Source organism: Chrysochloris asiatica, unplaced genomic scaffold, assembly GCF_000296735.1.
Source record: "Chrysochloris asiatica unplaced genomic scaffold, ChrAsi1.0 scaffold00035, whole genome shotgun sequence".
NCBI lineage: Eukaryota > Metazoa > Chordata > Mammalia > Afrosoricida > Chrysochloridae > Chrysochloris > Chrysochloris asiatica.
In genome coordinates, this window is record NW_006408553.1 from 9096849 (window position 1) to 9107583 (window position 10735).

Consider the following 10735-nt stretch of genomic DNA (forward strand, 5'->3'; position numbering starts at 1 on the left):
AAGAACCAATAGATCTGTTTTGAAAGAAGTACAACCAGAGTGCTCCTTGGAGGCCAAGATTGCTTAGCTTTGTCTCTCCTACTTTGGACACATTGTCCGGAGGAAACAGTCATTAGAGAAGGATGTCATGCTGGGTAAGGTGGAGGGTCAGAGAAAAAGAGGAAGACCCCCATCGAGATGGATCAGCCAGGTGGCATCATTGATCGACTCAAGTGTGGCAGCGGTAGTGAGGTTGGCCCAGGATCGGATATTGTTTCGTTCTGCTGTGCATGGGATCGCTATGAGTCGGTTCCGACTCGATGGCACCTGACAACAACAACAACAACCATCTTTATGATTTCTTTTCTTTTGGTGATTGTAGGTTGCATCTGTTGGTCTGTTTCTAGTTGTTGTAGATGCTGTGTTTATGTGTTGATTTTGGTTCTTTCTTCTCTTTGGATGTGGACATTTATTGCAAGAAATTGTCCTCTTAGCACCGCTTTCACCATGTCCCAAAGATTTTGGTATGTTTTGTTTTCGTTCTCATTTGTTTCTAGTAAATTTGTGAGTTCACGTTTTATTTCTTCTATTACCCAGTCGCTTTTCAGCAGGATGTCATTCAATTTCCATGTATTTGACTTATTTCCTTAGTCTTCCTATTTTTGATTTCTAATTTGATAGCATTGTGGTCTGAGAAGATGCTCTATAGTATTTTGATATTTGTGTATTTATGGAGGTTTGTTTTGTGACCTAACACATGGTCTATTCTGGAGAATGTTCCATGTGCCTTGGAAAAGAATGTGTATTGTGCTGTCATTGGGCTGAATGCTCTGTACACATCCATTTTTGAAAGCAGTGTATTTTTCTCAACTCCATTGTAAAGTGTTTTGAACAATTTATAATCATTTTTCTGAATTCCTTCTCAGGCATTTCCAAGGCTTGCCATCCTTCCAGAATGTAGTCCAGGTCTTCCTCTAAGTCATTTGTCTCAGACATTTTATCTTGTTCTGGATATGTGCTGATATGGTCATTTGCTTTTGATTCTTGGACATGTTTCATGTTTTTCTATGGCCTTAATACTTAATTGGATGTTGGTATTGGTTCTTGCCTGGATTGTGAAGTTTTATGGGGTGTGATTGTAACTTGACTGTATGGCAGCAGTTTCTGTCTCTTCTTGGTAATATAGGGAGAGAAAGAGTCCCCCAAAAGTAATAGGGAGAATAAAAAACAACAAAACAGCAACAGCAAAAAAATAAGAAAAAAGAAAAAAAAAAAAAGGAGAAACAAAAACAACAAAAAACTAGATTGAATACTGTAATCTATAATCATAGAAAAAGGAGAGGAGGGATAGAAGAAAAAGAAAAAAGAAATCTGTAGCCTAATATAAGTATGATTTTAATATCTCTTTTAGCTTTTTGCCTTCAAGGCTGCCTGATAGATTTTAAGATGCCACTGTTGGTTGTTATGCTGTAGCTCAGGATTTAATTTTTGGCCTGTTTGGTTTTATAACTCTCTCTCTCTCTCCACACCCCTTGTTCTGGCCTTTTCCCTATTATTAAACAGTTCAGTGTACTGTTTTTTATTTTTATTTTTTAAATGTTTTATTGTGAATTATGTGATAGTTTACATGAGAGAACATTAGCTCTATATTCATTCTATGGTATATCATTTCATTGCCATGGTTACAATCCCCTCCATGCATAATCTACCAACCAAAGGGTATATACCCTGCAAGCCTGCCCCGTTTGTCAGCACATAGCCCCTCTCCCTCTCTGGGTCTAGAGTCTGTAGCCCCACTTCATCTCTCCATGTCATCGTCTATGGCTCTATCTCTGGCATCACTTTTTCTCTTGGTAGGGTCCCACCCTCCACTCTTCTCCCTTGATGGGCTCAAGGACCTCCATTCCTGGACTGCAAAGTCAACCACTCTTCTCCTTTTGCTACAAAATATCTACCTATACATTTCCAACCCTCACAGTTGGTATCAGTCTCTCCTGATAGCAATTATTCACTATTTTGCCACAGGAGTGCTATCCCCATCTCCTTTCATCAGCCCCGTCCAGACAGATTGGATACTACTCAGTGGAGATTCTACCTTCCTCCATGCCCTCTGGTTGTAAGCTACCTCTTGAAATCTTGTAAGCCAGTCACTTCTTATCTTTGTAGCCCTCCATTTTGGGTAGCCAATGTCCAAGCTGCCCATCCCTGTCTACCCTGTGTATCAAGGTGGTGGGAATGATCCTCATTGTAAAGATGTGTTCCCTCTTTTGAGCTACTGCATCCATAGGTGTAGGTCAGATTCATCAAATCGTATCAGATTATTCTTTTTTTCCCTCTTCTTTCTTCTTCTAGTTGAACTCTGATCATCCAGCCATTGAAGCCAGGTCAAGTGGGTATTATCTGCAAGTGTGGGTGTTCTTATGCATATGCCCTTTCTTCTTATTAGCTGGTTGCTTCCCTCTCCACTCTAGTCCTTTGGCTATGTCACTGACTCTGAGCCCAGGAGTCCCCAGGTCTTGCAACACTGCTGGCCAACCAGGTCTCTACCCGGGTTCACAGGAGTCTATTGAATGTGGTAGTGCTTCACCCACTGCTTCATAATTGTTTTTCCCTCACTTCCCCTTATTGGTGCAACATTTTGTTTTTGAGTGTACACTTTCCATAGCAGATACAATAGGAGTAACTGTATGTATATAGGTATTGTTCATTTTTTTCTCCCAAAGTACCCAAACAAGAATGTATAGGAACTGCATAAAGGTCTTTGTTGAGCAAAGTAATAGTAGAGAATCAGTGTATATCATTTCCAGTTTTAGAGTCTCTACTAGGCAACAAATAACTTCTCTACCACAGTTTGGCAGTTCAAACTCACCAGCAACTCCTTGGAAATCCTATATAAGGTTGCTATGAGTTGAAACTGACTTTACATCACCTAACAACAACAACAACAACAATGTATAGTTAGTTCAGGTCTATTGTTCCCATCTGGAAGAGCTAAAGAGCAATTAGAAAAATAATAGTTATGGATTCATATTTGTCTTAAGTTGTTATTATTGTTGTGTTCCCTTGAATCTGTTCTGATTTATAGTGAACGTGTTCAGAGTTTCTGAGGATGGCTGGTGGGTTTGAACTGCCAGCCTTATGGTTAGCATTCCAGTGCTTATCCTACAGCGACACAGCATGTCTTAATCTAGAAGTTAGCTAACAGTCACGGGCAAAATTCAGACCTGATGCCCTGTTTCATCTGGCAGCAAGCTAAGATTAGTTTTTCCATTTTTAAATGACAGAAATTTGCTGAAAACTGGACTATATGAAGAAGAACGCATCAAGATTATAGGAAGACTTATTTAAACCTATGAGCTGCAGATGACTATCTTGCTTGCTGAAAATGAAGAGGACTTGACACTTACTAATGAAGATCAATGGTCTTCAGTACGGATTTCACCTCAACATACAGAAAACAAAAAATCCTCACAACTGAGTCAATAAGCAACATCATAATCGATGGAGAAAGTTCTCAAGGATTTCATTTTACTTGGATCCATAATCAATCCCTCTCAATGCAGCAGTCAAGAAATCAAACAACAGGGGACTTCCAGGGCAAGATATCAGAACAGGCACACCCTGGGCTTTAGAGGACAAGACAGAGAGATAGATTGAGTGCTGACTGGAAGAGAAAGCAGAACTGGAGAAGTTAGAGCAAAGAAAAATGGGCAGACTGTAGGTTGGTTTGGAGCAATGCAGCCATATTGAGATTTTTTGAGTGACTGAATATACAGTGGTGTGTGGGCACAGAATGTGACTGGAGGTGGGCAGTAAGGGCAGTTCTCCCTTGTTCCTGTGCCCTCCTGATAGCCAGGGCCATAGCCAGTGCCCGCCCTCACCAACACATTGACCAGTGATACGTATTCCTGAGCAGCCTCTTCTCTGCTTGGGGTCAGGCACCAGGCATAACACCCCTACTTCTGGAGGCACATGAGCCCACTCTAAACTATGCTATACAAATAGCAGACAGAGAACCATGCTCACACTTTCAGTCTCTACCACATCCACCAGGAGGCAGGTGATAAGAGCCTGAGAACACACCATCTTCAATTAAAGATAAATATGACACCACAATGTCTAGAAGAAAACAGACATTTTCAGCTTACACAAAGAATAAACCAGAGTGTCTTGAATGAGCAAACTACTGAGCCAGAAAATATAATACCAGAAATGATATTGACAGTACCTGATAAGGAACTGAAAAAAAAAAAAAAATGCTATTTAGGTATCTTCAAAGGATTGAGAGACTGATCAAGTAAACTACAGATGAGATCAAGGGAAACACAGACAAAACTATAGAAGAATTCAGGAAAAAACACACCCAAAAAACTGACTAAGTAAATGGAAAAAATGTGAACCATGCTGGGATGTCATGCTGGGTAGGGTGGAGGGTCAGAGAGGAAGAGGAAGACCCCCAACGAGATGGATCAGCCAGGTGGCATCATTGATGGACTCAGGTGTGGCGGCGGTGTGAGGTTGGCCCAGGATCGAACATTGTTTCGTTCTGCTGTGCATGGGGTCGCTATGAGTCGGTTCCGACTCGATGGCACCTGACAACAACAACAATAGCACGTTAGCAGTCCAGTATTAATCCTTTAGTGCCACCAGGGCTCCTTAAGAGAGACCATGGTTGGTTGGCTAGTTATGTGCCATGGAATATTAACTATGGTTCTTTACAAAAAACATTGGGGGTGTTCAATCACAACAGCTGTTGATTTTGTGATTATCACTCTCTAACTTCAGTTCAAAAATTACATGTTTTACATTGGCTTTTCTTTTGGGGATCCTAACTGGGTGATACAAATGGTTTATGTGCTTGGCTGTTAATTGAAAGACTGGAGGTTCAAGTCCACCCTTCAGCATCTTTGAAGAAAGACTTGGTGATTTACCTCTGAAAAATCAGCTATTAAAAGCCCTGTGGAGCACACAGGGGCACCGAGTTAGAATCAATTTGAGAACAACTAGTTAACTGTCAGCAGTTTGAAACTACCAGCTGCTCCGCGGGAGAAAGATGAGGCTTTCTACTCCCGTAAAGATTTACACCCTCGGAAACCCTGTACAGGGTCGCTATGAGTCGGTTCCGACTCCACGGCACATAACAACAACAACAACAAAAGTTAACTGTGGTATATGGGGATGAAGTCCTGCTGTGGCACTGTGGGTTAATGCACTGGACTGCAAAGTCAGCTTGAATCACAATTTAGTGGTTCAAGCTCACCAGCAGCTCCTTGGAAACCCTATACAGGGTTATCATGGGTCGGAAGTGACTCGATGGCACTTGACAACAACAACATGGGAATCTCAGGAGTCCTGGTGTTTGCTGTGGGTTAATGCGCTGGACTGTGAGGTTAGTTTGGACTGCTATGAGTCAGAATCAACTCGACATCACTTAACAACAACATAAGAATCTATAGGTGCAGTTCCATGGCACATTTTCATGTGACAACTGAGTTCTTCGGTTTTCTACCTGCCTCTTTCTGTTTTTTTTTTTTTGTCCACTAATGGGTTCCTTAGAATTTCTTTGGGTAACATCCTAGCAGCCTACAAAATATGAGTTTATGATTTTCTTAAGTCCTGTAACTCTCTTGTGAAAATTTTTATCTTTCCCCTTTAATCAAAATTTCTTTCCTTATGTGTCGGGTCCATTTATCTTCATCTTTCCCTTGACTATAGAGAAGGGTCTGAGAGAACTTTGCCTCTGCCTTCATTTGTCCTACATAGCACAGTGAGTCTTCACTCTCATATAACCATGTAATAAATCATGCTTGCTGTCTTCCCATTAGGTGACCCCATGTGGCCATTTTGTTTCTCTTTTGTAACCTCTGGGCATTCTTCATGCTGAGCATATTATTCTTGCAGAACCAGGAAGTCTGTTTCTTTCACTACATCCTGGCTTGAGACTGTTTGGTTTTGTTTAGGCTGATGTGTTCTTTTAGGAATAGATATATTTTTCTCACCTTGCCTTCGAACCAGTCAAGGGTTGTGACATTAGAATACAAGATACATTTATAACTTCATCTGACCTGGATTTGGTGCAGGCAATTCGGAGACAATGATGAATGTCTCCTGAGAGACACCAGAAATCCTTGCAGAAAATGCACTTAAAAAGTAAGAGCAATGGACAAAGTTCTAGTGATTTTACAGTAAAATGTCTCTCTGAACTTGGATTGAACAAACTTTTACTGTTTACTTCTCCTGTTTCATAGACTACACTGGGAGTTCTGAATTTGTCATCATATGTAATTCTCAGCAAATTCTATAAAATAAGCATTCCTTATGCCCATTGCACAAAGGAGATAAAGCAGGTTCACAGGGCAGTGAATCAGATGTAGGATCAAAACTGAAGTTATTTAGTTCTAGAATCTTTCTCATCTTGCCACTCCACTGTGGCAGATTTTCAGGTATTCCATGTCTTTATTATTAATTTCTTTCTTTATGTATCAGGTTCATATATTTTCACCTTCTTTGTTATTAAGAACACATGTTCATTTACTGGCTCAGTCGTTTCACATGTTGATGTTGTTAGTAGTGTGCCAAGCTCTTATAGAACATTCTTATGGGAGTGACTCTAAAATTTCTTTAACTCACAGACTGTAGTGAGCAGAATTAGGATCATTCTAATTTGCCCCTCTCTCTCCCTAACCCTTGCTAGAGTCTTGTTGGCTTTACAGATTCTAGAAATCTGAGGCTTCTGACCTGGTGCGGCAACATGATGCAGCATTATGTAAAACAAATTGATAGGCTTTGGGGACAACATTGACATTGAATGTGGCTTCCAGAGGCAACTAGCTGGATGAACCTTGATCGAGTTCCTTAATTTTTCAGACTCAGTTCCCTTACTACACTCTGTCCAGGGCTGTTGTGAATAATGAATGTGATCATGTAAACTAAAAACAGTGAACCCAGGGTCTGGAAGGGATAGCTGCTTACCAACTGTTACATCTTTTTTCTGATTCTATATATGATGGGGACAGGGGAGTAGAAACCACAACACATTGATTAGAATGAACTACGTGGGAAATTCCAAGACTACATGCTGCTCAGAGATACGTCTTCTGTAGAAACCCTAAGCAAAGGCCGAGGAACTAGAAAAGCTCAGAGAAAATATACCATTCTTGTTTTAAAGAACCTAAACTAATACTGAGAGTCGGGGGAAATTACCCAACAAGCTAGATAAGCACAGCTTACCTGTACTTACTTATATATAGAGAAATATGCAAACGTAAATCAGCGCTTCCTTTGTTTACTGGCTACTCCATCCTTGTTAGGGACTGTAAATTTGAAAAACGTGTTTGATTCTGTAGTAAGGTGCCGTGGGAATGGAAGACAGACAGATACCAGCTATAAATTAGTAAACACAAGTAATCTCCTGCTTTTCTTGCTTATTGGGTAATCCAATACAACTAATGGTGAAAATATGGTGTTGGTATTTATTTGCACATCACAGTTTTACCTAGAGAAGCACTTATGTCTTGTCATTACTTGGCAGCTTCCCAGTGCCAATATTTAAGTCTGGCCAGAAGAGAGTTAAGATATTTATTGCAGCTTTGGGTAACAGAATGCAGTCCCTTTGGCCATGTGCTCAGTATAGTCAGTTAAATTCCACTCCCTTCCGTTCATGGGGGGTATTATTCAGTCACAGCACAGTGCCTTTAATAGATATTAAAAATGAGGCTGTTTAAGCGTGTCATTCTTGAAGCTTCGTTGACAATCTCTGTGGAAGCATATGGGAGTGAACATGGTCCAGGGTCATTACCTGCTTGCTACAGGAACCGGTCTTCTTGATCTGTGATACTGTGTAGCAAAATAGCCTTATAATTACATCCACTTTGTCTATTAGCTTTGTCTTTGCGCCAAGCATAGTTAAAAGGGAAATTTTGTGGGAAAAGAGATTATTATTTTTATTGTGAATTCCGGATGCAAAACAAAAAGCATTTTTCTCCAAAGTTATTAACTTGGTTTCACAGTTGACCTTTAAAAGAATGTCTATGACTTCAGACACTGAGAAGCTCAGCAAATATTATCCTCCATATAATTTAAATAGTCATTATAGTTTTGGCTATAAGCATTGAATCTGTATCATAGCCACACTGTTGGTATTTAAAAATATTTTTTTGTGGGGATATTTTATTGTTAAAGGAAAAAAATCATGTTTCATTGGTACATTGAGTGATGGTTGACCTTTTCTTATTAAATTTCTTCTTCACATTTCAGTTGTACATAATTCTAGAAGGTCACTGGTTGGCATTAGCAACCCCAGAAATAAATGGTCATATGATGCCACACTCTAGGGTTGACAAATTAGTTTGTTTGATCTCTCATTATGCATTACATCCATTGTTGTAAAGAGGCCTGGAAACATTCCTGAAGGAATTAAGGCCTGAGATCTCCTGAACACCAAGAAAGAGGCATTATTAGTGTGTTGCTTCTCCCTTTCCCTCCCTCTATACAGACATTGCCTTTTTATTTTTCCATGTATGTTGCCACATAGCATTCTGGAAATCAGTTCTGTCTGTGCCTTAATAGCTAGTGATTCAGAAAGGAAGCAAAGGGAGAGGGAGAAAGGGAAATATAGGGTGACAAGTTGCTCCTGTAACAATGACATCCTTAGACACTCTATGGGGCACTTCTACTGCGTCCTACAGGGCTGTTAAGAGTTGAAATTGACTCTTTGTTTTCATCAAGGCTAAGGTACAACATGGGAGAAAGATGAGGCTTTCTGCTCCTGTAAAGATTTACAACCTAAGAAACCCTCTCTAGCATATGATGAAGACCCCATAGAGGGTTGCTATGTAAGCATCGCTTCCAGCATCACAGCAATGCATAAGCTACCACAGTACCACAAACTCACAAATGAGCAGTGGTATAGTTTGGTGGACTGTGTAATTCTGTGAATCTGGAAGCTGTGCCACTGGTATTTTGAATATCAGTATGGTCACTCAGTGAGAATGTTTTAGTAGAGCTTCCAAACTAAGATAGACTAGGAAAAAAGGACTGGGAATCTACTTTCCAATATTAGTCAGTAAAAACCCTATAGATCATACAAGAATATTGGCTGATTCATTTGCTTTGAATATGTCATCAGTAGGGATCAATTGCTATAAGAAGGTTGTGTTTCATGAAGCAGAGGGCTGGCAAAGGCATGAGAGACCCTCAGTGAGATGAATTGGCACAAGAGCTACCATGGTGGATTCAAGATAGTGGCGACTATGAAGATGATGTCGAACCAGGTGATGTTTTGTTCTGCTGTACATAAAATTGTCATGAGTTACAGTAAACTCTATGGCACCTATCCATCGCTATCATACCTGATTTAACTTATCCAAACTGGGACAATTCCGAAAGTGGAAGTAGACACCTAATAATGTAACAGGGACACGAGGGGAAACCCAGGACTGACTTAGACAAAGCAATATGTGTGATGAATTATCCTGCTTAGAAACTATTTAAAGATATTTTAATCTTTGTTTTAAATGCAATGGGAAGCTATTGCAGGATTTCATGTCATTTGGACTAGAGTAGAACACGCCAAGATTGGAACAGTGGACTGATATGAGAAATGTTTAAAATAGACACATCTTCAGTGATAGAAAATTGGTTGCGCTAGTCATCCTAATTTATTCTCATTTCCTTAAATCCTTTGGTAGTATTTTTCCAACCTGACTGAAGGCTTGGCCATATGGTTTGTTTTGGCCAGTGGTTTTATAGCAAATATGCCACAATGGAGACTTGAAAACACATACACTTTGCTGGTGGCACTCTTGTTACTCTTAGACTACTGCAATGAATCTGGCTGAGCCTCCTGGAAGAAGAGAGAACAAGTAGAAAGGTTCAGGAATCCCATTGAAGACCATCATACCTTCAAAGGTCAGCCAGCAGCCACAGCCACAGTAACAGACAACCAAAGAGTTTGACTGCAAATGCTCATAGTAAAATCTGGCTCAGACCAGGAGAACTACTCAGCTGAGCCCAGCCCAAATTGCCAAATCATTTAATCATGCACTAGATGAAAGAGTTGTCATTTTAAACCACTACATTTTAGTTTAGTTTATTACTTAGCATTGGATACAGAAAGTTTCCATTATAAGGGAACATTGGAAGAGGACCAAATTTGCTTCAAGTAAGTTGAGTTTAGTTATGTTGAACTTGAGGATAAGAGGTTTGTCAAACAGGGGTGGATATATGTGTCTGGAGCTCAGTAGAGAGATTTGGATCAAAGCTATAAATTTGTATATAAACATTCCTCTACTTGGTATTTACCCACAAGAAATATGAGCCATAACACAAGTAGATATATACATACCAATGTTCATAGCAGCACTATTTACAAGAGCAAAAAGATGGAGACAGCCTAAGTGCCCATCAACTGAAGAATGGGTAAACAAACTGGTACATACACACAATGGAATATTATGCCACCTTGAAGAATAACAAGGAAGCTGCAAGTCACCGCATAATATGGATGAACCTTGAGGACATTATGTTGAGTGAAATTAGTCAGTCACAAAAAGAGAAATACTGCATAGGACCACTACTGTAAAAGAGTAAGAAAAATAACTCATAATAAAGGTGTGGGGGATTCTTTGCTGGTTACCAGGATGTTGAGGGTGGGGTGAGGGGAGGGAGGGGAAGTTGGAGCACAGGTTAGGGAATAGACACAAGATAGTTTGGGTGCTAAGGAGGGGGGCAATAGACAAGAAGGAGGAGGGGAATG

General features: G+C 40.1%; 1 protein-coding gene across 1 annotated transcript in view; it reads left to right on the forward strand.

The window, feature by feature from the left end:
• Positions 1-10735, forward strand: part of LOC102829796 (zinc finger matrin-type protein 4-like) — a 482488-nt gene that overhangs the window by 125889 nt on the left and 345864 nt on the right. The gene's annotated exons all lie outside the window — the stretch shown is intronic.